The sequence below is a fragment of the Mastomys coucha genome, unplaced genomic scaffold (assembly GCF_008632895.1).
Source record: "Mastomys coucha isolate ucsf_1 unplaced genomic scaffold, UCSF_Mcou_1 pScaffold7, whole genome shotgun sequence".
Lineage (NCBI taxonomy): Eukaryota > Metazoa > Chordata > Mammalia > Rodentia > Muridae > Mastomys > Mastomys coucha.
The window spans coordinates 49,036,976-49,059,611 of record NW_022196913.1 but is presented as its reverse complement, the minus strand read 5'-3'; the positions used below and the strand labels follow the sequence as shown (position 1 = coordinate 49,059,611).

Below are 22,636 nucleotides of genomic sequence, written 5' to 3'. Positions count from 1 at the left end.
TGTTTCCTGAGTACTAGGATTAAAGGTGTGGATCACCATGCTTGGCTGTATTTTATCATCTTAATGTTATTTCCAAAATATATGTACATTCCCACTTATCTTTTGATCATGATAGAAATTATGGATGTTTGTCATATTTTCTTTCTGTCCCCTATTTGTGATCAATCAAATGCAGTTCTACTGTCTACTGCTCTTATCCTGTTCAGTCCCTGCCCTGATCTAGGCCCTCATCATCTCTCTCTGGATCTTCATGGTGTCCACCCATCTGTCCCTAGACTCGAAGCCCCTCTCACCCGTACCATCCTCACTGATATCTGTGCATTCCTTCTCACTCCTAAGTCTGATCATGTCATTCCCTGCTCAACATTCTTTGTGACGTAGAATTTGATTTGGGGCTATAAGTGTATATTTGTTATGGGTTGTTACGATGTGGGCATTAACTAGCTCCCCTTGACTTATACATTCCAACACTTGGTCCACAGCTAGTGCTCCTGTTGTAGAAGGTCGTGAATACAACTTACTGGAGGAAGTGGGTCATGTGGTAGTGGGGACACAGAGCAGACCTTTACATTTATAGTATGGCTCTACTTCCTGTCTCATCTGCTTCCTTCTTCACTGAAGTGTGAGGGAGGTGAAAAAGCTGTCAGCCGCCATTTCTTCTCTGCCACGGAGGACTGTGTCTTCTTAAATTGTGAGCCACAATAAGCTTTTCCTTGACTTGCTTTGCCAGGTGTTTGGTCACAGTGAGGAGGATTGTAAATAATGCAGAGATTAAGTCTGCAGCTTACTTTGAAATTGCTCAAGAAAACAAGATGGATGGGTGGATGGAAGGATGGATGGATGGATGAATGGAAGGAAGGATGGATGGATGGATGAACAGATGGATGGATAGAAGGATGGATGGATGAATGGAAGGAAGGATGGATGGATGGATGAACAGATGGATGGATGGATGGAAGGAAGGATGGATGGATGGATGAACAGATGGATAGATGGACGGATTAAACGGGTGAGAGATGGGAAGTTGTGGCTAAACTACCCTGTTTCCCTTTCCCCTAACACAGGTATAGGACAAAAGCTTCTCTGCTGCTAGCTCTGTGTGCTGGTTGGTTTTATGTCATCTGATATAATCTAGAATCATTTGAGAAGAAGAAACCATGCCAGTGGTGCTAGGGCATGGTGGTAGGATTTGCAGAAGGAGCAGAGAGGTAACTTTAACTGAGAAAATGCTCCCCTCCCCATCAGATTGGACTACGGCAAGCATGTGGGGCATTTTCCTGATTGATGATTGGTGTGAGGGCCCAGCTCACTGTGGGTGGTGCCATTTTTGCCTATAAGAAAGAAGGTTGAGCAAACCATGGTGACTAAGGCAGGAAGAAGCATTCCTCCATGGCCTCCGCATTGGCTCCTGCCTCTAGGATCCGGTCTTGAGTCCCCACCCTGACTTCTCTAGGCAATGGACTACAAGCTGTGAGCTCAAATAAAGCCGCCCCTTCCCAAGTTACTTTTGACCATGGTGTTTTATCACAGAAAACAAACAAACAAACAAACAAACAAACCCAGCCCAAGCCAATGGGGGCAATCACTTTTGCTTTTGGCTTGAGCTCAAAATAATAACAAAGAATGCTGGAGAATGAACAGGATTTTATCTTCAATGATGTTTTTTTTTTAAAAATGGATGAATATGCTTTTTGAGGTGCTAATAGTTATTAACATGCTAGAAATTCAGTCTTTCCCCTCTGCACTTTTCCCATATATGACATTAAAGTAGCTAACTTCGAAACAATTGTCACTCGAGCAGAGAGAATAAGATAACAAATTACTTTGTCAATCCTAAACTGTTAACACTATGTTCAGTAGTTATTTAAAAGGAATTCATCAGAACTCCACACTGAAACTGCTACCTGGTTCAAATGAAACACTTGTACAATGAGTTCTGTTCGTGATCTCAGTAGCTAAACAACTTTGGATGATGTTCAAGGAAATTTTTAATACTGAATTTATCCTATGGGGGCCTAGTAATATGATAAGTTCCCAGAAGAAAGTTTTCTTGCTCTCTCTGTCTCTCTGTCTCTCTCTCTCTCTTTCTCTCTCTCTCTCTCTCTCTTCTCCTCCTTCTCTCTCCTTCCCTTCTTCCCTCTCTCCTCAGCCCCTCTCTTTCCCACCTTTTCTTTCTCCCCTGACCTCTTTTGCAAAGAAAACAATGCAAGAGATATTTTCAATATGTAAAAACAAAGAGGATTCACCCCACTTTGAACACTTTAGATGTAATCTGGAACTACTTTGCCAGAAGAAATCGGAACCAAGCATATCCTAGTTCCCAGCATAATTTGGTCTTATTTTATTGAATATGGTTCCAATTTCTTGGAGTGAAATAAGTCAAATTTGTTTCTCCTGAATTCAATTCAGAATGATCTTTGCAAAAGCGTTCAGCATCAGAGAGAATGCTGACTGAACAGGGTTAGGGGTTTTCAAGGCAGGGATTGGTCACCATTATTTCATTAATAATTGTGAATGCAATATTGAAGTATAATTTCTTAAAAAATCATAATCTTATTTCTGGAATATGTTTAGCTTTGTGAAAACACAGTCAGGCATCCAAGTTGCATACAACAAAACAAACAATAGAAAAGCCAAACCAAGACAAAATCCTCCTCCCCTGTTTTTGATATGAACATAATATATGCACCATAGGAGCGGGGCGGGGGGGGGAAGCAGGGAGAAAAACCCTGCTTCTAAGCAAGTCTTCTCATGAAGACGCAGGCAAAGATGTACTTTTACCAAACATCAAAATTATGTTGTCAACTTTGATATGCCGTGCCACAAAAATGAATCTATTGCACGGATTTCCATGGCAGCTGTTCTCTGTGGGAAGGGGTATATTTGGTCAGGGAAATAGTTTGCAATCACAGTATTATTGCTTTGGGCGCAAGGAGAACGCCATTCAAATCATGGCAGTGGCAGAGCACGTGGCTACCTCTGTAGTTCTGCATGACATTGTTAATACGGCTGTGTTCATTAACACAGTGACTATACTTTCTGTCCCCTGACAAACTTCAGCACTGGACATATGGGAGGGAATGGAAGTTCAGAGTTTGACAGGAACAAAACAAAAGGGAAGATTCATTATCTTCTGGAAGATTAGCTTCCCCTGTAGCGACTTGGGGTTGCTTATGAGAAGGATTATTAACAATGGAAACTGTTCTCCCATTCTACTAAGACTTCTGGTGCTTATCAGCCACCTTTATCATGCTACCTAAAGTAGGGCACCCTAGATCCCAAGACCTGTTCTGTACAGTGCAGTGTTTGCTACCACACACGCCTGCAAATAACCTGGACTCGACTTGAGCAGAGGAAGGCTTGAATTCTAGCTCTCCCATTCATTGTGGAGACAGTGCTGGAGCAATTGCTGTGATTCTTCTGCTGCCTCAGTTTACCCATCTCTAGAGGAGTTTTCTTCTCGGTGCTGTTAAGGAGGACTTCACGATATGGTCTCGGGTCCTCAGTGACTGGCAGCTCTTGTTTCTATGCAACAGTGGGCTTGCTTCTGTCTCATTGTGGGCAGTTCCCGCCCCTAATGCCTTACAAGTTCGATATTAGATGCTGCAGACGAGCTTCTTAGGCAGTGCTCCTGAGCCCCTTTTGTGGTTCCTCCTTCCCATGCTGCTCCCCTTCCCAGGAATCCTCACCAGAATATATTTCAAACCAGAAGACAAGTGTAGTGAAGGTATATTGGTAGAAGCATGAGACATCTGGCCATGTTGTTTCTGAGGTCAATTATTAGAGAGTGGAAGGAAGTGGGGCCAGGCTATAAAAACCTCAAGGTCCACACCTGGTGATCTCCTTCCTGCATAGAAGTTCTGTCTTCTGAAGGTTTCACAACCTTCCAAAAATGGCACTACCAGGTAGGAAATGAGGTGTTTGAACACACGAGTTCATGGAGACATTTTATATTTAACCTTTAATGGATATTACTCCATTATGTCATCAAATACTCATCTAGGAATCGCTGGGAGGGTGTTTTACAGATGATGTTAATATCAGCCACGACTTAGCTTCAAATTTGTCCTTGAGTATGTGGATGGCTTCCATACGCTCAATATAAGCATTAGGAACAAAAGTACAGTATCCCAAACAAGGAGGAATTGTGCTTCAAGTCTTTTTGGGATTTCCAATCTACAGATCTGACCTCCAGATTTTGGGTTACTCAGCCTAGTAATCACATGATCCTGTTCTTTAAAAATCTTATCTGCCCCGTCTCTTTTTCTAATTACACATGTACATCCTATTACTTCAATATTTTTTTTTTTTCAGAAAGCCCTGACTAATTTCCCAATCCCTTGCTCTTCAAGCTATCCCTGCCCTTTCTCAGAGATGCTCTCATGATTTAGAAGGGAAGGTGCTAAAGGCTGGCCTGATCTAGCAGCAATCCTTCCGGGGCCAGTTGTCCATCCACATCAGCATCCCAGAGGAGCATAGAGGGCAGAGCTTCAGTGAAAGCAGCCCCTCCCCTACACTGTCCTGGGGTCTCTCTGGCATCCCAGCTCTGAAGGCATCCCAGCTCTGATGGCATCCCAGCTCTGATGGCATCCCAGCTCTGAAGGCATCCCAGCTCTGATGGCATCCCAGCTCTGAAGGCATCCCAGCTCTGAAGGCATCCCAGCTCTGATGGCATCCCAGCTCTGATGTTCTCTTTCCTTCTATGTCAAGACGGTTTCTCTCTCTCTCTCCCCCCCCCCCCCGAAAGAAATTGTGCTGCCGATAAACATTAGTTATGGAAAGGTTTTCTTTCAAGCTCAAGGGAAGGAACAAGATAATTTCCCCTGGTTCAGGAAAGCCAGAGAATAATAGCTCTTCTTGAAATATGAGCTTGATAAAAATAATATTGTCAGTATGAAATAAAAATGAGGACTTGGAGACAGTTTCATTCAAACACACTTGATCATATATAATAAAAACCCAGGGAAGTGGGTAGAGGGAGGCATTTAAACATGCTGAATCGAATCAAGCCAGCTCTTAGCTTGTGAGCTTGGCTTTCTCCGGCAGTGTGTTAAGCCAGCTTCCTGCCCTCATAATGAATACCTGAGTTGATGAACTTATAAGGAGAAAGGGTATTATTGGCTCCACAGTTTTGCAGCTTTCGGTCCAGGGTTGGCTAGCTTTGTTGCTTTTGGGTCTCTGATGAGGCAGGATGGCATGGGGCAGAGCTAGGTGAGAGAACAAAACTGGTCATCTGATGGCCAGGGAAAAAAGAGAGAAGATGAGACCAAGGCTGGACAATCACTCTCAAGGACACACATCCAATCACCTAACGCCTTCTCTAGATCTACTACTTCCCAGTAGCTGCTCCCTGGGGACCACACTCTTAGCATGTGGGCCTTTGGGTGATGGTCTGGATCCAAGGTTTGGTAAGCAGCTTGATAGCTGGAGGTGTTACTTTCAGTGTAGACTGGAAGATAGCCAGAGGTGCTGGGCCTCCTGTTTAAAAATATTTCTCTGAGTGTAGGTTAACTTTGCTCCTCCCACCCCACAAACAAATAGCAGCACCCACAAAGCTTCAAGGCTGCTAGCAGAATGGATCACCAGAACACAGATTAACTACACAGTTAAACCTGAGAGCCGCGAGGCTTTATTTCATCAGTTTAATAAGTCACACCTCTTGTATGGTCAAATCGTAGTACTGTGAGAGTGCCTGGTATCTAGACCTGATGAAGTTCAGGTCCTAAAGGGTTCCCTGTATATTTATGAAGTCCTCGGTGAATGACTTTTTCCATGATCTTATCCTAGGAGGCCCTGTCATTGACAGGGATACGTGGACCAGCTCCAGTTACTGCTCTCTTCTCTCTTTCCATTTAACCATGGAATTTCCAGGTCATGTCCTCACTTGGAATTCTTTCACCCCAGCAGCGGATTTACCCAAGGGCCTAAATTTGCCTCCAGGTACTGCCTTACCTCTAGTAAGCTCCCATGTTTGTTTTTCCTACTTGTTCATAGAAGAGTCTCTATCGTCTTTCAGGGTTCCCTGCCCTGCAGAGAAGAGGTGGCCCTGCCCTCCCTGAGTCCATGTCCACCCACCCACTTTTCAGGGCCCAACATGGTTGACAATAGGAACGTTCCTTTTTTTAATGAGAAGGACCGTCTCAAGGTTGGCATTTAATCTGAAAGCAAATCACATTCTGGCCCTTCCTTAGAACCGAAAGGGTGGGGCTGTCTGACAGACATCATTGTCCTTCCAGTCTTAGTACATCTCCAGGTGCACACACATTCATATCTTCCCAGCAACTTGGTGACTGGCCGAGGCAGACTGTCAGCCCTTGTCAGCCCCATTACAATGATTTCTGGTCTTGCTGCCCTCAGATCTACCCTTGGACAATTCCATTCACGCATCTCATGACTCTCTGCTGCTCCTACACGGCTCCTCGTGTTACAAAGCAAAGACAAGGGCTCTTTCTTATGGGGCCTTCTCCTCTCAATTCTTGTGGTTCTTTCCAGACTTAAACTCAGAATGACAACCCCCGTATGCATCACGCCTTGGGATAATGGGTCATGTGGCCTCAAAGACCCATTATGAGCTGACCTTATTGAGAAGCAGGGGAAAGAGCAAGGGGGGAGGGGAGAGAGGAGAAAGAGGGAGAGAAGTAAAGGAGGAAGAGAAGGAGGACTCTCCCACCCCTTATTCTTAAGGCTAAAACCAGGAAGGCCTTTTGGCCACCGGGTCTGTTCTTCAGCATCCTGGTTGCATCTTCTTTAGAGGAAGAAAATGTCTCCCAGAATACAGCTTGGAACTATGTTACATTGTGTCTATGGTTCATTGCCGAGAACCTGATGTCTCCTCCAAACAGCTCATTGCTGCCTCTCCCTGCAGCAGAGTAGGTGGATTCCTCAGTCCTGCAGGTTCTTTCCTTTGGAGAAGAAGGGGTGGGGCTGGCTGATTAGTGTCAACATCCTTTGTTTATGACTTCAGGTTTCTTCATGGGTGGGTTTGCTGAGAACAGTTAAGTGTCATTACAGGCACATTGGAACTGGGGCTAAGGCTATGTCCCTAGTGTCTCATGGATGATGGCTCTGAGTTGCTGTCTTTTAGCTTCAGCAAGCATTGATATTAAAAGAAGTGATATGTATTTTTATTTTTATTGATTTAATTTTTATTTCTGAGACTGGCTCTCATGTATCTCAGAATGCCTAGAACTCTATCCGTAGCTAAGAATGACCTTGCACTTCTGGTCTTCCTGCCTTCTAACTCCACCACCTCAGTGCTTTCCCAAGTCAGATTCTAGAACCATCTGTGCTTTTCCAGAGGCATCCATGCCAAGCAATTATTGGCATTACTAAAGTAAGGCCTTCATATTGCTTCTAACCCCAAAGTCAATGATAGTAAAATGAAGCTCTCATGGGTTGTTTAAGGATGGGGGTGATGTCTTGAGAGATGTTTTGTTACATTTCATCCCTATGTGCACACCACATTGCACTTACACAGATTAAGATGGCTGCAATATTGCTTCTTGGCCTTAAAAAATGTGTGTGTGTGTGTGTGTGTGTGTGTGTGTGTGTGTGTGTGTGTATGTTGTCAGAAGACAATTCTTAGGAGTCAGTTCTCTCTGCTACACTTACCTTGTGGGATCTGGGAACTGAACTCAAGGTTTTCAGGTCTGTGTAAAAGTGTCTCTCAGTGGCCTTTCCAACCATCCTGGCTGAGATCAAACAAAGATGGCGACGGCATCACTAGGCAACATTATCTTATGGGTCCACTATCCTATGCTCAGCCCAACATTGACTTAAAAAAAAAAATCACATTTTTGTTACTGGGGTCTTTATTTCATTGTGAAGGCCAGAGCACATAGTTCAATTTTAAGTCTGTTCTGTCTGTGCTCAGGGCCTCCGGGGCCCACCTGGGACCACTGTGTAGTCATTTGTAAACTGGCCCCAGGTGCATGCACATTAGCGGGACCCATTCCTGTTCTGGGCTTAGGGCATCCTCTTGCCTTTGTGTTACTGCGATGGGAAAAGCCAGTTGAGTGCCTGTTTGGCTGGAGGGTTGGCCAGTAAGTGTTAAGACAGCTTATTCTGTTCCCACCCCTTCCCCTATGAACTTGTTACCTAGGGACACTTATAAAATGCAACCAATGCCTCGTTAATTTTAAATGAATCTCCCCATGTAACCACTCATCTCTGACGGCCACAATTAACCTCTACTCCACCCTTCCTTCTAGGGTTGGCTGGCTGAATGGGCCCTTGGCCCTCTCTTGACTCGCACCCGGAGTTCTGTAAGCATTTCAGTAAAACTCCAGGAGGGATTCTCAAGCTTAAAGCCCCTTCTCTTTCTCCAGCTCCTTAGAGCCCCTCCCCCAACTCTCGCTTTGAGCCTGCCACCTCCAGACAGGCTAATAACGCTTTAAACGTGTTGAGTAATCAGACTTCCCAGGCAGTCACTTTGACCTTGCAATTTCCTCTCCTACCTTCCGCTTTGACTTTCAGGCCTGTGTTTCCCGCAGCTTGGTGTGTGTGGGTCATGGGTGATGGAGCAGGGCTTCAGCAGCTCTGTGTGTCCCGCAGCAGGAAGAAGGAAATTTGAGTTGGTATTTTCGTCAGGGCTAACAAGTCACTGTTTGTTTGGTGCTGGGATCGCGGGATTGCTCTGTCTGGAGCAAGTCCCCAGGTTTGGCTTTCTTTCTGTTTTACATTAGGGAAAGTCTAAAAATGTCACAAATTGCGGAGCATTCCCAGTGTGTCAGAAGAACGGAAGGCGGTCCCTCCTCCTAGCTACCTTGGGTTCACGTGTATTTTGTTCATCCAAGGTTTGAAGGTCTTCACTGTCGTGTGTCCATTCTGACCCTGACTTTAACCATAAACTTTAAAAAAACAAAACAAACATTATTTATTCACTTTACATCCCAATATCAGCCGCCCCTCCCCCGCACTCTTGAGGGACCATCCTACTGCCCCTGTCCTCACTGCCCACACCATTCTCAGCTTAGCCTGCAGGGCTGTCTTAGAGAACGGGCAGTCACTGCGGACTTGGATGTGTGACTTACATCTTGGACCAGATCAGGACCCAATTCGGTGGACGTGGGGTGCACCTGTTTCCCCACCAGAGCAATTGTGGTGAATAAGGTGTTTAGAAAAAGCAGTCCGTGGAGTGCAGAAAGCCAGCCTGTGGTCACTGAACCTGAGTAGCGCCCCATTCGCTGAGAAGCTTAGCAATTGCAGCGTGATGAGGAAGCCATGCTTGTCCAACTCTCGGAATCCTGAGGGCGTGGTGTAGACAGACATGACTCCCTTCTCTCAACACCTGGACAAGAAAGCGTCCATTTTTCCCAACTAGTTTCATGCTTGCTGAAAGTGCTCATTTTTCCCAACTAGTTTCATGCTTGCTGCCAGCTTTCCTTCCTTTTGCCCATCCTTCCACCCGCAGCTCTCTCTTACCCTTCTCTTCCCTCCTTCCCACCTTCATCCTAAACCTATCTCAGGTCCTCCCCACACCTGCGCTCCTTTCAGCACCAGACACCTGGTTTATTTAGTGTGGGAACAGAATCAAGACCATCTGGAGTTTAGGTAGCTACAGTAATTTGATAAGATATATCTCCACAGGAAATGAGTCACCAGGGGCGAGGGTATAGACTTGGTCCTCTTCCTGTCCTCTCAGCTGACCAAGCTGCCTCACACCTGTGCCCCTATGGCTTCCTGCCCATGGTGGACTGTTTTCTCTTGAACCGTGAGCCATTCCACCAGCCGTCCCCGCTTTCCTCTCTTCTTCAAGTATAGCCCACATTGGTCTAGAACTCAAAATTCTCCAGCCTCACCCCTCCAACTATGGAGGAGTAGGCACGTGGCTTAACTCTGTCTTCTTTACAGGAATGGTGCATGCTTACAGAATTTTCCTCTGAAGCTTCATCTCTGCGTAGCCAACTGCCCCTTGGCCTCCCTGACTCCCAGAGAGCCACGTGTCTGGGTTTAGAGGGATTAGCTTTGAGTTAGCTCAGAGAAGATGACCCCCCTGTGTTAAGCACCAATGTGATGTAGTGCTAGCTTAATCCCAGACACTCCAGGTCAAGTCCATAGCAAGTCATTTTAACTATTCCAACTGCTTGATCACATGAGACTGAGAGCCTAAGTTCTCTACTAAGAGGCAGATAATTTGAACCCTTATGCACTCTGGGTGCTCACCTTCATGTCTTCTAAAAAAAAAAACAAAAACAAAAAACAAAAAACCCCCAACCCCCCAAAACAAAAACAAAAAACCCCCCAAATCACCCCAAAAACAAAAAACAAAACCCCCCACAAAAACAAAAAGAAACAAAACAAGCAAACAAACAACAACAACAACCAGAAAAACCTCCCATGCAGAAAACTGAACTAACTCATTCTCTCTTGATATGAGGCCACTTTTCAGTAGTCGATTCCAAATCTCCTGGAGAGGTTTTCCAAAGGTTAGTTCTGTTTGGAATCTACATCTGTCCTAGGAGTAATTGAGAGCCATTGTTTCTGCATCAGAGGGACTGGCTTTGGTGGAAAAGCTAAGGTCTGGGGGATGGGGTCAGGGGATCCTGGTCACATCCCTCCAGGAAACATGCTGGGTCAGGTGGGGACACCAGGAGAGAAATGAGCCATGGCGGAATGTCTGTCTCTCTAGGTGAGTCTATGGCTGGGTTTCCTCCGTCCTTTGGATGCCTGAGCAGTCTCCTTTCTTGAAGACCCCTGCAGTTTGCCAGGACTTCCCCCAACTCCTTTGTCGGAGAGACAAGCCCTCAATAGCCTGCTTATCTCAGAGTGTTATGTTGGCTTTAAAGTTTGACAGGTCCCTGAAAACAAGAACTTCATACTATTTAAAAGCACTTATCTCTGCCGGGTCAGGTTTGTGAATTAAATGTGTGTTAGTTTTTCCCCTCATCCTTGCAAGAGCTGTCTTCCTGTAAGCTGTAAATAGTGATCGGGAGATTTCAGAGGGTAAGAAATCACATTAAAAAAGGAAAGTGGGCGGGTAGGGGGAGAAAGAGATAGAGGGGGAGAGAGATAGAGAAAGAGAGACAGAGGGAGATAGAGACAGATGAGAGAGGAGAGAGGAGGAAGGAGGAGAAGGGGTGAGGAGGGAGAGAAAGAGAGGGGGAGGAGGAGGAGAGAGAGAGAGGAGAGGGGGGAAAGAGGAACCGGGAGGCTGAGTCTTTGTCACTGCCATGGTATAAGTTTGTTTCCCTAGTGGGGGATTTTCCAGGGCTCTTAGTGTTGTGGCTTTATGGGGTAAATTCGGTGGAAAGAGGCACACTTCCCATGCAGAATGTCCTTTTAATGCTCTTCTGCTCCTTTGAGCTCTGCCTGTGAATACACAAGAACCTGTATTTGTGACTGCCAAGAGCCTTCTGCTGGGAGGGAGGATGCCTTGTAAATCACTCGTTCACAGCCAGTTAACAGGGAGTGTCTTTCTCACCCGTAATTATGGTTTTGCTTTGAGTTGAGAAGGTTGGTTTTGGGGGCAATAAATTCTGGTGTCAGTTATCCTTCACTCTCTCTTCGAGTGAGCCCTCAGACGGAAATTGGTGTTCTTAACAGTTGGACCTCTGGGGTCTGAGAGGCCATACAGCAGAAAATCTACCCAGAAGAGAGGGAGGGAAGGGGGGAGGAGGCACAGGAGGGGAGAAAAGAGAGATAATAAATGAGGAGGGGGAAGATAGAGAAGAAAAGTTGACGTGATGACTCTTTTGATTTTGGTAATAGGAAATTTGAAAGTTAGGAAAGAAACCTCGGTTTCTATCAAAATATCTCATATTATGGAATTTTGGTGACGTATTACCCTGAGATTTTTGAAAAGTTTCAAAACTGTGTTAGGGCTCTGGCTAACTACTTATAGTGGTGTGTGTGTGTGTGTGTGTGTGTATGTGTGTACCTGTTCTAAAAATCTTCCACAACATGAACACACTTGCATTATTGTGTCACATTGAAAAAACTTTCTAGCTAGAAAATTCCAAGTAGAATAAGGAGTGAACTCTTCCATGGAGGTTGTTGACAGAAAACCTTCCCAACATCAGCTTAATATTTCTGGGTCAGGTTATAATAAAAAATGATCTTAACACTTGAAAACATATGATTTTTTTGAGTCCTCTCCATGGTGGGTTTATGAGTTTAGTCTTCTGACCCTTTGAGTAAGCTGTGATGATGAATGGCCTGGCAGCCTCTGCCAAAGAGTAAAGTCATTTGGTCAGATTTTAGCAATCCCAAGCTGTCACTAAAGCCCAGTTGGTAAAACCTGCTGCCAGGGTCAAGTGCTTGTCCATGTCGCAGGGTCTAGCTCTGCTCTTGTGCTTCATGTGACAGGAAGGGTTATTTAAGGCACCAGTCTATGGTGCTAATCCAGCCATGTCCCTTTGTCCTGTGTCTATGTATGGGCCAGGCATGTGGGATCTGGCTGTCTTGACCTATGATATTTCCATGTGATCCAGCTTGGAAGTTGTCCAAGTGAGCAGGAGGCCCCGGAGGTGCTGGTGAGGGTGTGCTCTCAAACAAACACATCCTGATTTGATTTCTGGCTCTGAAAGAAATTCTTTGCTGTGTCAACTTGGGCAGATTAAGCTTCCATTTCCATATGAAATGGGCACCGGATGCCTACGAGAAGATACCACCTTCTGACCTAGCCCCAATCCTTAGCTTGGACAAACCTGAAAAAGCTCTGCTTTGCAGATGGCCTGGGGACTGGGGTTTGGTTTCTTCCCTGCCTTTTTTACTGCTACCCTGGTTCAGGTGACCAATAAATTCCCCTGGATTATCACATCAGTTTCTGAATCCAGCCCCTAACCCCATCATCAGGTTGGGTGATTCTCTAAAGATGTGCGCGGAAAGCTAACGGTCCATCCTGCTCATGCAGCATAAAACCGTGTCACTTACCATGCCCTTGAAATCCCCATTTGAAACCGTGCATGGTGGCAGATGTTTATAAATCCAACCGGGAAGTAGAGGCCAGATGATCAGAAATTCAAGGTCAACTTCAGCTACATTAGAACCCTGTCTCAAAAAGAGGAAATAAAAAAAATTAAGTCCCTACTTAATTTTGTTCCTTCTTAATTCTCTGATCTGGCCTGCAGATACTCCGCTCCTGACAAGGCTATTTGAATCTCTCGTTATTCCTAGAATATAAGCATGCTCCTGCCTCAGGGAATTGTGCTTGTCCTTAATCCCAGTCCCTTTCCCAGCCCCAGAACTAACACCTGTTCAGGTCTCTCAGCATCACAAAGACTGTTTTCTGTCTTCTTTACCCACACTTCCTATTTCTCAGCAGCCCACACATGCTGTGGGGTGGCTGGGTTGTCTCTGGCCTGCCTTGGGATGCAGGTTGGACAAGAGCAAGGCCATGCGCTTCTTCCTGACTTCTGTATCTGTATTTCTTGGAAGAGTGTCTAGTGGTGACTGCTAGTAAACGTGTATCTCTGTCTCATGGAATGAGGTCTGACGGCAGGCATCCCCAGGCTAAAGCGGGCATCTATAAAAATGAAGGAGCAGTTTCTTTCTGCTTGGCTGTTGCATCCTCCTCCTACCGTCTTACGTGCTTCTCCTGTGCCTCAGTAGGCTTGGAGGGGCTGAACCATCTGCCTCCATTGAGCCATCAAGAAGCAAGAGGGATGGCATGTGCTCTGCCTGTTTCTAAAGCATGATGGTTCTACTTGCATCCTATTGACAGTCATCGTCTTGGGCTGTCCTTAGTTGAAAGAGGGTGGGTGATGGCCAGATGGGAGAGGACCCCATTACTCAGGAAGAGACTGGATCTTGAGGGGCAGCAGCATAGGTAGTTTACAAAATGACACTTTAATCATGTATGAAATAAGAATAAGAATCTGTAGGCCTATAATCTTGGTTACTTAGGATTCTGAGGCAGAAGGAGTCCAAGTTCAAGGTTTTCCTAGGCTACAGATAAGTTCAAGGCCAGCCTGGGAAATTTAGCAAGATGCTATTTCAAATAAACAGAAGGAGGAAAAGAAGCAAAGGAGAACTGACTTAATGGTAGAGTGCTTGCCTAGCGTGAATGAAACCCTAGATTCCATCTCTAGTTCCATGGTCGGGATGGAAAGAATTCAAGTTTGGATGCATTATTAATTAAAGATTAGTAACAGCATGTAATCCCATCACCTGGAAGGCTGAGGTGGGAAAATCCTAAATTTGAAGCCAACCTGGGCTACATAGTGAGTTTGAGGCTAGCTTAGGCTACAAAACAGACCCTGTCTTAATGAATCAGAATAACTAAGTAGATATATAAACAAGTAAGTAAATAAATGGACATAATGACACACACAAGCCTGTACTCCTGGAACTTGGGAGGGAGATGGGGTGGGGGGGGGAGTCAAGGGTTCAAGGTCAAGGCTAGCCTGGGCTTATGTGTGTGTGTGTGTGTGTGTGTGTGTGTGTGTGTATGTGAGAGAGAGAGAGAGAGAGAGAGAGAGAGAGACAGAGAGACAGAGAGACAGAGAGACAGAGAGACAGAGAGATTGATTTGCTTTTGATGTTTATTTTTCTTTTCTTTTTTTTCAGATTTATTTATTTATTATATGTAAGTACACGGTAGCTGTCTTCAGACACTCCTGAAAAGGGAGTCAGATCTCATTACAGATGGTTGTGAGCCACCATGTGGTTGCTGGGATTTGAACTCAGGACCTTTGGAAGAACAGTTGGTACTCTTAAATGCTGAACCATCTTTCCAGCCCTGATGTTTATTTTTCTATCAGTAAATTACTGCTGTGTTTTATTTCAATCATAGTGTTCAGTATGATATCGCAAATTTAAATTTAGATGTTTTAACAAAGTGCTCTATTTTTGTGAAAAAGGAAAAGTCTGCTTATAATGATATCAAAGTAGAAAAACAGGCATCCATGGCATAAACCATCCTGCTCCAGTTAATCTCAAACCCCATTAATAACTCTGAGGGAAGCAGCAAGCCAGGTCAAAACTAAATCCGCCTGTGTCAACCTGGACATGAAAGCTGTAGCATAAGATGGGAGCGAGAACCACTAATGTCTGCAAGACAAGAAACAATTAAAAAATGCCAAACCGCATGTTGCACGGGGCCTCTTGCAGGGATGGTCCAGAAGGGAGGATGTACAGAGGAATGCAATACAGCCCCAGTTGGCTCATGTGATTCCTGCTGCACAGTGTCTCTGCTGTGCTCCTCCTGTGTGTGCCTGGTTAGGAGCTCCTTGGAGGTATCCCAGAGTCTAAGATGATGTCAGTGTTTTCCGTGTACTTATCACACAGGTGGGGACAAGATGAAAGCTGAGCTAGACTTTGAAATAGGAGTCGGATTTGGATAAAGAAGAAGGGGGTATGGCATAGGGAGTTTCCCGAGTTAATAGAAGTATTCATAACTGTGGCTCGACGTGGAGGTGAGAGGTGGCTAGAGAGAAGGGAGACAATGCCGGCTGGTCTGGTCCTGTGGTCAAAGGTTAGGATCAGAAATTCGTTCTTCATCTAATCAGCAAGGAGGAGCAATGATGAAGAAGATGAGGAACATCTTCATCATTCAGAGGTACAGACTCTGACTTTCAGAAACAAACCGGTAAATGTAGAAGAGGGAAATGTTCAGGTGGGAATTAACCTGAGGCACAAAAGCATGAGGAAAGCTTGGCATCCCGAGAGTCCATCCGGGGTTATAAACACCCTCCCTCCCCATTCTAATAACTCATGTGGAAGCCTAGTTCTTTGCTTACATAACACACACACACACACACACACACACACACACACACACATGTACACACATACACACATGGGTGCACACCCCTTTCCTAGAAATCTTGCCCTCCCCTCAACTGGCATGGGGCTATGCTTACACCTATACTTTCTCTCTGAACAATAGAATATATTTCTCTTCCCCTAGTGACCATCACACTTAGCAAGCTTCTATTCTATATTCTCAATGTATCTGGGAACAAAGAACAGAAGGGCTAGTCTGGTTTCAACTGGTTTTAAGTAATTGTACAGTATACAAAACTGTCAAGTGAACTTTTAGGGAGAATCCCCTATTTACAGTCTTATGTCTCTGCATAATTGGATCCACACATGATTAAATATCAGATGCATTGTAGAGAGGGATGTGCTCAGTAGAGAAATGATTATATGACCCAAACTGTCAATCAGAATGGAGAATCACTGAGACTAATCCCCTTAGCAACCAAACTCCAGGATCTCTTGAGCCCTATAAAAGGAAACCCCAAACAATCACTGGGGTACCTGAGTACTTTCACTCTTGTGGCCTGCTGTAATGGCAGAGTGCTGCCTGTACTCTGCCTGTACTTGCTATCTCTGCAAATCGATGTGAGCCATTATTTTCAGGGACCTCAGGTAGTGTGTGTGTGTGTGTGTGTGTGTGTGTGTGTGTGTGTGTATGCGTGTGCATGCTTGCACTAGCAAACTGAAATGTTTCATGTTATTTAAGGTGGATAAGAAATGAGAAGAGGTTTAGCAGTGGATGTGGTTGGAGATTTCCGCAGACAAGTCACAGTGAATGGCTCAGGGACATGGAGGGGTTTGACCCACACTGCCTGGGGTAAGGAAGGAATGGTGTCTGTCTGGGAATTGTAATGGCAGATGCAGGTGACTTGGCCAGAGGTTGGGTGAGTAGAAAGGAACAGCTCAGAGAAGTCACCTCACTACCGAGGCCTGGGTGGAGATGAGGGCCTGGGGACATTTTAAGGGAGGGAATGCAGACCTGTAGAAAGAGGTGGGAATCAAGGCTCAGAGAAGGAAAAGCCACGGAAGTGAAGTCCCTCAGTTCTCATGGACCTAAAGCATTCGAGGCTGGAAAACCACCTGTACTTCAGGGACTCGTCAGCAACAGGGCTGTTGTGTAACCGTGGGGCTGGGGGGCGGAGGAGACATGAACAAGCCTGTGTTCAGTCTAGATAGGGTTCTGGCAACAGAGCAAAGAACAGATTCTACTCACGTCCAGCTCTGAAGTTTACTGGAGTTTCTTAAAGGTGACATGATTAGCTGTACCACCCAAAAGCTCACTCTCGTACTGAGGAAAAGTGCAACCCTAGGATTCTCTGTACACCTCTCAGGCAGTTCCATACAAGAGCCTCCTCTCTGTAAGAGCGCCATGCTGCGTCAGTGACCTTAGGGAAAGGCCTTACTAGTCTATCTTTCTGAACGTTCTGAGTCTTGTGGGCCCCCCTTCTCTCTCCCAGAGGACATGTTTTGATCTGGAGAGACTAGCTGTACAAGAAGACAGATGAGATTTTAGCAGGGGGAGAAGTTAGGTTGTGGAAGAGAGGAGGCTAGAGGGGAGCTTTGAAAATCAGGTGGTGGTGAGGGCAGATGCAGGGACTGGAGTCCTCCAGTGCAGTCAAAGCTGTGCACGTGAATCAGGCGACGGTGAGGGCAGATGCAGGGACTGGAGTCCAGGGACTCCAGTGCAGTCAAAGCTGTGCACGTGAATGTCTTCACCAGGCCTTCTACCTCATAGGCATAGAAAGATAATGGAGGTGCTCACAGGTGTGACCAACATTCCAGATGTGGCCAGGGCCTTAAGGAGTCAACACAGCCTCCTGGCAACGCGCTTCTGGGAGACAATGGCAGAGGGGGAGGTTCTAACTTACTTCTTTGCATACTCAGCAACCATTTTGTAAGAGTCTCCAAGCAACTGCTTATTTCATAAGGGCAGATACCAAAATGGGATTGGCCGCTGGGCTCTGGGGTCCCACCACCCGTTCATTCTTAGTACTACGGGGTTTCTAAGTGACTCTATAGGTAATATAGTCACTCCACAGCCTCAGAGTCCACAGGACTGCACAGCATCTGCCACCTCCCTGTGTTCTTTCTTAATTCTATGGGAGACTTTTACCTACAAGGTCTCAGGGCATTTTAAGAAATTGCTTTATTTTCATACTGTATCATGTCTTTTCCCCCTCCCCTAACTAGCTCCCAGTTCCTCTCTCCATCTCCCTACCTTCTCTCCTTCATCCTCTCTCTCTCTCAACAAAAATTAAAACAAAGGGGAAAAAAAGAAATCCAACAAGACAGGACAAAATGAAACAAAAAGCCCTGCCACCCACCAAACCTACAACATGGAATCTGTGTTAGCCAACCACTTCCCGGGCATAGAGCCTGCCTGTGTGTGGTTGACAAACCCAGGGACACTCCATTGTAGCAAACAGATTTCCCCTCTCCCGGCAGTTATCAATTACAAAGAGCTTCTCCGTTAGAGGTGGGACTCTGTGTCCACTTCCGATCTCAGTGCGGCCATTTTGTCTAGTTTGAGCATGTGCAGGTTTCATGTCTTCTGCCACAGTCTCCTTAAGTTCGTGTGTGTTCATCCTGTTGTGCCTGGAAGACAGTTTCTTTAGAGACATCCTCTGCTTTTGGCTCTTAAAATCTTCCTGTTTCTCTTCAGAGTTGATCCCTGAGCACCGAGGGAAGGGCTTTTGATGAAGCATCCCTTGTAGGACTGGGTGCTCCACAGTCTCTCATCCTGTGCGCATTGTCCAGTTGTGGGTCTCTCTGTTAAGTCCCATCTACCACGGTGGCTGAGTGATGCACAAATGTACCTCAAGGGTGTCCTCATACAACCAAGGTGACATTGGCTGCCTGCAAAAGCCAAGCCTATAGATACAGTAAATGGTTTTTTAAAAGCACAGGCAGTGGACAACAAGAGTGTGGGTGTGACCTCCTTTAGGGACCCTAAGCAACAGAGCTAGGGGTGAGGGGTTGGGGGACAGAAGACAGTAGAAGGCAGGACCTCCAGGTGAGCATAGACGCCTATCTTCACCTCCTGCCCATTTCTTCCCAAATGCAGCTGTCCTGTTGCTTCAGAGACTCAGCAGAACACACACGCCTGCTCCTCAGGCCCTTGTTAAATACTCTGTCACATGGAGAAATTCTCCTGCAGGCAGGTGAGTCAGAGTTCACAGCTGCTGGATGGGAACCCTCTGTTCTGGTCTGGGTAGGAAACACGTGCCAAACCTGAGCAAAGTCCTCTTGACATCTCCTCTGGGAGCAACTTGGCAGTGGCTCTCTAGCCCGGAGTTTGGCCCTGGAGGAGGAGCAGGAGTCTGTCTTGTTTGCATTTCTACAGGCACAAACTGATTGCTAAATGGAGCAGGGAGCCCTGGACCCAAGGTTGTTAATTTCCAGAGAGCCGAGAACTCTGGTGAGGTTTTGAAGTGCTCTTTGGAGCAAAGTACACCTGTGCGTCCGTGGGGAGCTGATCCCTGAGGTCTGGGGTTAGCCAAAAGCTGAGGTTGATGGGACGTCATATTCCTGAGGGACAGAAACTGTGAAGTTTATATATAGCTTCCCAACCACACTGTTCCAGGAATCCTGTGGGTGCCTTGTTAGAAACCTGACCTGTTAGACTTGGGACTTTTTTTTTTTTTTAATCTTAACCACTGTGCTATATCCTTTGATAATTCCAGATGAGTGAGCTCCACCAGGGACAATAGGAACAAAAAGGGCCAGTTTAGCTTTGTGTGTGTGTGTGTGTGTGTGTGTGTGTGTGTGTGTGTGGACTGTCCCAGGAATCCACAGGTTGAGATAAATAGGACCACGAACGATAAGACACAAGGTTAGTCATTAGTGTTACCCAAGCCTCAAGCTTCCATCGGCTTGGTGACCTTGAGTTAATCCCTTTACTCAGTGGGAATGTGGGTTGATATCAGCACAGTGCTTCTCCATGGCTGGCAGAGGTCACTTCAGGAAAGAAAGCTCTGAACTCCCCCAAAGGAAAAGCAAGATAAGCAACACACAGCGAGAACTTCTTCAGCACTGGTATAATCGGTCCGTTAGGCTCTGCCAGAGTGCAGAGACCCACCCATGAGCTCCAGTCTCAGAGTGTACAGCCTTACATGAGAATTCCAGACTTCAGAACCCATAAGCTCTCCTACCTAAGCGCTGATGTCAAAGGACTTTCAACTTGATTTATCTTGGTCTGGGTTGTGGGAGATAAAGCTATCAATAGGTCTGGACCATTTCTAAGCAGGAGACTGGGCTTGAATGTAGTTCTCTATCCATGGAATTACCTCACTTTCAGGCTGCATTTGAATGGAACATTTGCATATCTACACAGCTTTCCTCTGGTTCAAGCTCTATCCAGGCTTCCAGAAGGGGCTGACTTCACTAGCCAGCTAGAGCCCTTTCTTTGTCCTTGCCTAGCAAAGGCCAGTTACTAAGAAACCCACTTGGTTTCTCTTTTTGTTTTGATGTGTTCTGTTTAATAACGGTTGTGTCTGACCTATTATATTCTTTTTGCATCCATTGCCTCTTTCTCATATTTTTGTTTATTTATTTATTTTTGAGGCGACCTTAGGTATCAACTGCTGTTGACCACACTCAATATTGATGTAGAAAGACGCTGCAGAACTTCCACAATCTACAGCGGAACAAGAAAGGCTGCTTTGAGAGCTGGTTTCTAGATGTTTCTGTCTCCCCAACTCTCTAGAAAAATTCTTTGTTTGGTCTTTGCTGTAGCCAAAATGGAGCCAGACAGACTCTGTTCTATGTCTGATTATGAGCAACGGTAGTTATTTTTCAGAGAAAAATAATCCTGAGGCATCAGTTGTGTCGTTTTTCTGAAGTTCTGGCCCCACAGTCTGTGTAATCTCCCCGCTTCACTCAAACAATGCTAATTACTCCCTACCCTGAGCTCCTGCTCTCTGTTCACAGGGCAGCAATCACTCTGACAGAGAGGGACTCTGTCACCTTCCTGAGACACCACTTTTATGGGGGCAAGAGGAGATGGAGTCTTCCATGCCTGTGCCCCTTCCCAGATTCTGCAATGAAACACGCTGTTTCAATGCTCTGACTGCAAAAACACTCATTTTGCCTCAATCCCTTGCCTGACACTGCTCTGGCAAAAATTATAAAGGACCTCACTGCCAATTTGGTGATTTGAGTTAGTATTCCTTAACTTGGGGACCTTGAATTTGGAAGGGAAAAAAAATAACTCTTGTAACCCTTAACTGAAAGTTAGCATTTCCTTCAGCCAAGGGTGTGGTAACAAACCACACAGTTGTGCTAACATGACAGTTATTGCAAGTATCTTAAAATATCATTTTCTCCCATCCCTCCTGAGACATTATAGTGTTTTGTAAAGTGACTGCTAGATCTTGTTACTTAATGTATTAATGAAGACGCACACATAAGTCTATATGTTTTAATATTGCACTACAGTCATATTTTGCTATATGTAGTTTTACTATTACTGTCTATATTTTATTTTATATATTTACTATTCTTATTTTGAGAAGTGTCTATAATCTCCAATCGACTGCCAAAGGGATCTATGGGTGGTGGGGTGGTGGTGGGGGGTGGGCAAGCAAAGAAACCCATTTTAACCATTAGTTGCTTTATGTTCTATTTTTATTCCATTGCTGTGATAAAATACTTAAAAAAAAAAAGCAACTCATGGAGGAAGGGGTTTCTTTGGCTTATACTTCTGGGCTACAGTCTATTATCAAGGGAAGTCCAGGCAGGAAGTTGAAGCAGAAACTACAGAGAAATGCTGCTTGCTGGCTCACTCTGTGCCTTGAGTTTCTGGATTGCTGCATCAAGGACTCATGTTTAGCTAGCTTTCTTATACAGACCAAGCTTGCTCAAGGGAATGCTTCCCCCACAGTGGGCTGGCTCAAGGGAATGCTTCCCCCCACAGTGGGCTGGCTCAAGGGAATGCTTCCCCCCACAGTGGGCTTGCTCAAGGGAATGCTTCCCCCCCACAGTGGGCTGGCTCAAGGGAATGCTTCCCCCCACAGTGGGCTTGCTCAAGGGAATGCTTCCCCCCACAGTGGGCTGGACCTTTTGCATCAGTTAGTGATCAGGATGATTATTACCCATGTCTGTGAACCAACCTTGAAGCCTAGTTTCTTCTCTCAGATGGCTCTAGCCTGGGTCAAGTTGACAGTTAAGGCTAGTGTGCCTTAGTTCTCAAGACCCCTTCTCTTAGAGCCTCCTACCACAAAGTGCTTTGGCTCTGTTCCCACAACACGGCTTTTCCACCAGTGTTTCAGCACCCCTTTCTGACTCTCAGTTCTTCCTTAGTTCATGTCTTGCATTTACATTTTTTTTTTAATGATTCTATTCTTCCTTCATCTTTCCCATACATATTTATTAGTTGCTACTATGAAGTAGTTACAGTGCTTTAGAGAGGAGTGACAAGAGCCAGGTCATTATAGTACAGGTGCAGTGCACATTGTAAATACATACTCTAGATAAGTTAACCTAGCTGGGAGCCTATTATGGAGGTTATCTCCAGGTTAGGTTCCAGAAGGCTGAGTAGGACTAGTTAGGCTGGGGGTTGGAAAGTCAACTGTTGAATGGTCAAGCTGGGACTAGAAAGGTAAGGGAGCTGAGACTGTTGAGTGCTTTTCAAAGCCATGCTAAGAGTAGGCACCAAAGGTTTGAAGAGAACTGCGTTTTAAAGAGGCAGCACTGATTCAGTGCAAAGATGGATTTGGAGGGAGGAGGCCCACCGATGAGAGATGAGTTAGAGACAGCTGAAAGCTGCTCTTTGCTCCCTCTGAGGGGATCACGGTTTCCACTCTGTGCTTCGCTTCCCCCCATGCTCTTCCACACTACCCCCACTCTGTGCTCCCCCCATGCTCTTCCACACTACCCCCACTCTGTGCTCCCCCCATGCTCTTCCACACTACCCCTACTCTGTGCTTCGCTTCCC

The 22,636-nt window shown here is 45.6% G+C and overlaps 1 long non-coding RNA gene across 1 annotated transcript in view; it reads left to right on the top strand.

Moving 5' to 3' along the window:
* Window positions 1–15,361: 15,361 nt before the first annotated feature.
* LOC116082190 overlaps window positions 15,362–22,636 on the top strand; it is a 34,015-nt gene continuing 26,740 nt past the window's right edge. The window contains exons 1-2 of the long non-coding RNA XR_004115204.1: window positions 15,362–15,499; window positions 18,767–18,863. This is a non-coding gene — a long non-coding RNA (uncharacterized LOC116082190). The remainder of the gene's footprint in view (window positions 15,500–18,766; window positions 18,864–22,636) is intronic.